Raw genomic sequence first — 5,113 nt, forward strand, 5'->3', positions numbered from 1 at the left:
TCCAAAGTTTTCTATATCAAATATTTTAGTAGAGTAACCAGAGTGCCTCATTAGCTATGGAAGAAGCCTTAAGTTTTCAAGCCCGGTTGTTTTGTTCTTAGGCTCTTGAGTTTTAAATTTTGCTTATATTCTTTTTCTCCGGCTTTTTACAATATTTCTCTTTTTAGATTTTCTCTTATATTTCTAATGTTTATACTTTCAGCTGAAATTCGAATTACCCAACAATGCGTAATCGTTGATTCTGCCACTGATATAATTCTTACCATAGCTTCTTTCTTGTATACTAACTATGTGTGTGTATGTATATATATATATATATATATATATATATATATATATATATATATATATATATATATATATATATATATATATATATATAATGTGTGTATATGGATGTGGGAACCACACTGTCCATCTCTGTGATGGGCAATGATCCAAAATGGGCGCTGTAGTCGAATGGTACAATGTTCGCGTCACTTTTGATAGGTTTTTGGTTGCTCCAAACCTACCACTCAACAGACTGCCAGCTGTGAATGGGTACCAGCATCAGCAGAGGTTAAGGAAAATGGTATGAGGCTAGCTATCTCACCCCTTAATACTAAACAAGGAAATGGAATGATAAACTATTATACTTATCTATATTTATTAGATTTGACTTAGAAATTTAATTTTGACTTTTTGAATGTTATTATCTTCTCTTTCACTACAACATTAGCTTTTGGCTTATGCTGACGCCATTGAAGTTTAATGTCAACACTAGATCTGATCACTGCTCGGATAGGTGATCTCGAATTGGTACCAGGCATGAACAATCGCAGCACAGCTAAGTTTCTAAGCGGCGTTGTTATGCAACTCTAACTTTGATCAGCAGTTGGAAAGGTGATCACCAATGCATGTCAGAATTCAACCTCCATTTTCATTTTATGTTATGTAGGACAAGTAAAACTACAATCATTCTTTCTTTATTTTATAGTGACAGACAGTTCCGGAAGACATTAATGAAAGGTTGACCAAGACTTTCAGCGGTAATGAAAGTCTGACCAAGACTTTCAGCAGTAATGAATGCTTGACCAAAACTTTCAGAGATAATGAAAGCTTGACCAAAACTTTCAGAGATAATGAAAGCTTGACCAAGACTTCCAGAGATAATGAAAGATTGACCAAGACTTTCAGAGATAATGAAAGATTGACCAAGACTTTCAGAGATAATGAAAGCTTGACCAAGACTTTCAGAGTTAATGAAAGTTTGACCCAGACTTTCAGTACCTTAATTACGACTACAACAGTAACCTTGAAAATTTCAAGGTCAAATACAATAGTGTAACAACGACCTTGAACTATTCCAGGTCACGTATAAAAATGACCTTGAAGGCGGCCATCTTTAAATTTGGGTTTTTCTTGTTTACTAGAGTGTGACATTCCAAATGTACACAGGGGAATTTATGTTTTTGGAAATAATAACAGTATTCAAGGTATAAGGAATAGCAACATTCACACAGGTGTTCTTTCTAAACTAAGATAGAAAGGCTGGACTATTAAGGACACACACACATACACACACATACACAGACACACACACACACACACACATATATATATATATATATATACTGTATATATTTATATATACAAATTATATATGTTTATATATGTATATAGATAAATATATATATATATACATATATATACCTTTTCCCTTAAAGCAGTTGCCCTAAAATGTGGCCCTTCCGGTTTCAGCGAGTCTTTTCGGTGAAATTGCCAGCCCGCATAGTCTTTCACCCAGGCAGCAACCCAACACATTCTTCAAACTAGTACTAGGTACCTAATTCACTGCTTAGGTCAGCAGAGGCACAAAGGGATTAGACCGAATGTGTCTAAGCCACCTTGCCTTGCTCGGAAATCTAGCCTTGGCTGTTTAGAGTGTGTGAGTGTGTGTGTGGGTGTGTGTGCGTGTACGTGTCTTGAATAATAGTCCTGACCAGACCTGACCTATAATAAGAGCAAGTGGCGATATGGGGAAAGGATTAAACACCAAACGCTACAAAAAATTAATCCAAATCGCCTTGTGGGTTTAACTCCTCGATCTCAGAAAGTAAACAAATTCTGACAGTTAAAAAATGTAACTAAAACTAAGGCATTCTTCTTAAGGTGCAGCGACCGAGACAGACAAAAATTTGACTTCTATGAAGCGATCAGAATAGATCAGACACGAATTCGTTTTTCAAGTAAGGACAACGTAAGATGTATTTAGTATTGCAATAGCCTTCGCTTCATTTTAAGAAAATACAAGCAGTTCTTTGACATGTTAGTAAGACCACGAAATTTTAGATCTTAAACTTAGGTATTGTAAGCACTATTGCATTTTTCAGTCCTAAAAAAAAAGGACATTACCTTGGAGCAGTTTTATTAGGCTGACTAAGCAAAGGGCCAGCAGTACCTGTCAGCAACAGTTGCGGCAGCAAACCACGAGAAATCAACCAGCCAGCCTGCTGTCAGCAGAACACCAAGCCACAAATAAAAAGCTAACCAAAACAGCTATCAGCACAAGCAGTAAGCAGCGAGCATTCTGCCAGCAGAATCCGTTGTCAGCAAAATAATAAAGAACAAGCCAGCAGCCATCAAGATCCGTTGTCACTGGAGGCGTCAAGGTAAAACAAATCGGAATGGAATGGAATGGAGTATAAAAATAAAGTGTTCAGGCCAAAGGCCAAGCACTGGGACCTATGAGGCCATCCAGCGCTGGAAAGGAGATTAAGAGTAAGTAGGTTTGAAAGGCGTAACAGGAGGAAAACCTCGCAGTTCTATTTTTATTTATTTATTTATTTTTATTTATTTATTTTTATTTAGTTATTTATTTTGATTTATTTATTTTTATTTATTTATTTTTATTTTTTTTATTTATTGTTCTTTGAAACAACCGTTAGGAAAAGGTGGATAGCAAGATGGAAGAAAGATAATATGAAAGGAGATACAGTAAAAGGAATTGCAACTCTGGGCCGAAGGCACGCTGCAACGAACCTTTAGTAATACCTAAAGTGCAACCCGTGAGGTGCACTGACACTGGCGGATCCAGAAAAATTTCATGGGGGGCCACCAATTTTCATATTATACATACATACATACATACATACATACATACATACATACATACATACATACATACATACATACATACATATGATCATTAAGATTGTTATTTTTTTTTCAAAAATTTTCTATAAAAGATTTTTTCCCTTTTTTATATTTCCTATTTATGTTATTATCTAAATCTTCAATATTATTATTTTGTCATTATTTTCCATGAGGGGGGGCACGTGCCCAGGTGCCCCCACCCCCTGGATCCGCTAGTGTGCACTGACGGCCCTACCCGGCTAAGCGGAGGTAAAACCAGTCGACCAGGAGAATCTGTCAACCAAGATCTAGATCTTGCTGTCAACAGCAAAAGCAGAATGAAAACGTAGCAGACAAACTCAAATTCTAGTATGGACATTTAATACCCTGTGATTAAGTACTCTTTCCAGCAATGTTCATTCTCTCTAACTTTTACTACAGTTTAAGCTAGAGCTGAATGTTTAGACAGCGATTCCTCACAATTTTTTTTTATGAAGAATACATAATTTCTCGTTCTTTTTAACGTGGTCGGCCTTGTTCACATACTAAATAAAATTTCATTACATGAAATATATCTCTTAGTGAAAATCATTACCAGTCAAAACGGAGTCAAGAAGCTCAACTGAACTAACCATATTGCTGCAGTTACCCCCCAAAAACACTCAAAATGAGCGTATTGTCTAGAAATCGACCATACAGTCTCAGATGTTCTGGCTGAAGAATGGCTGTGAAATTACCATAAAATGTCGTGATGAAAGCAAGATTTTTGGCAGCAAGCACAGACATCTTTGGGTTGCCAAATCTCAAAACAATGACAAAATAAACAACTTGCTCTAAACGCAGAACTTCCTGCATCTAAGTGTTGCTGCTCAGTGCTGGCTGGGAACCCCAAAGAAAATGAGCCTTTTGTCGAGAAAGCAGCTATTTTGGTAGCAACACCTGGAAGCTCTGCTGAAGCAAAAACGCTGGAAACATTTCAAATGAAGGTCTGGATTCTAGGCGCTTGGTGATGACAGAATACTGTGAATACTCATGAACAGTGACTAGTGAAACCAGATTCATTTGGCAGACGTATCTGGCAAGGCGGATATTCTCTCGTAAAAGCAGACATTTTTTGGGGCGCTGATAGAATCCAAGGAAGCAACAAAAATAACACTAGATATTTCCTCGTTAAATTATGCATGTCGTAACCAATCCCTTGCTTTCGGCACTGGCAGGACACCCCAGAAAATGGCCGAGTGGAATTTTTCGTGCAAAAATAGGTCTATAGCAGCGCCAGCCTAGCGGTTCCTGTTGCCGATTCCCCTCATATGAAAATGATCCCTGAGAAGAGATAAATGCCAAGGAATGGCCAGCTTAACCTAACATCATTAGAATCTGGTATGAAGATTATTTTTGTAAATTTCCTCCATATGGTCGATCATTCTCTAACGAATATATTGCAAAAAATAATCCTCACAATTAATAACTGTTTGTTGGAAAATTTTAAACAAGATCAATATCCTTCAGTTTGGAGAAAGGTTGTTTTGCTATAGTAATATATATATATATATATATATATATATATATATATATATATATATATATATATATGTATATATATATGTATATATATATATATATATATATATATATATATATATATATATATATATATATATAAATAACACACACACACACACACTCATATCTGGAGCAAATGAAAAAATACCTATTATAGAAAAGTGAAGGGAGAGCGTAAGGGAAAGGCCACCTTGTTCCTTATACCAATCAGACGAGGCCTTGAACAAGTAATTTGGTTTAAACAAATAACGAAGATAAGTTCATAAGCAGTCAGAGGAGGACGAAAGAAAAAATAAGGAACAGACACCCCTTGGTCTGCTGGTACCCTCCATGAAGACATATTTACATAATTCATTTCACAAGTGTTCCTCACATCCACTTTTCTTATCTATAGCAGTTAATGTCTTGTTGCACTGAAGATGAGATTGACTGGCTC

This window comes from Macrobrachium rosenbergii, chromosome 54 (genome assembly GCF_040412425.1).
Source record: "Macrobrachium rosenbergii isolate ZJJX-2024 chromosome 54, ASM4041242v1, whole genome shotgun sequence".
NCBI classification, from domain to species: Eukaryota; Metazoa; Arthropoda; class Malacostraca; order Decapoda; family Palaemonidae; genus Macrobrachium; species Macrobrachium rosenbergii.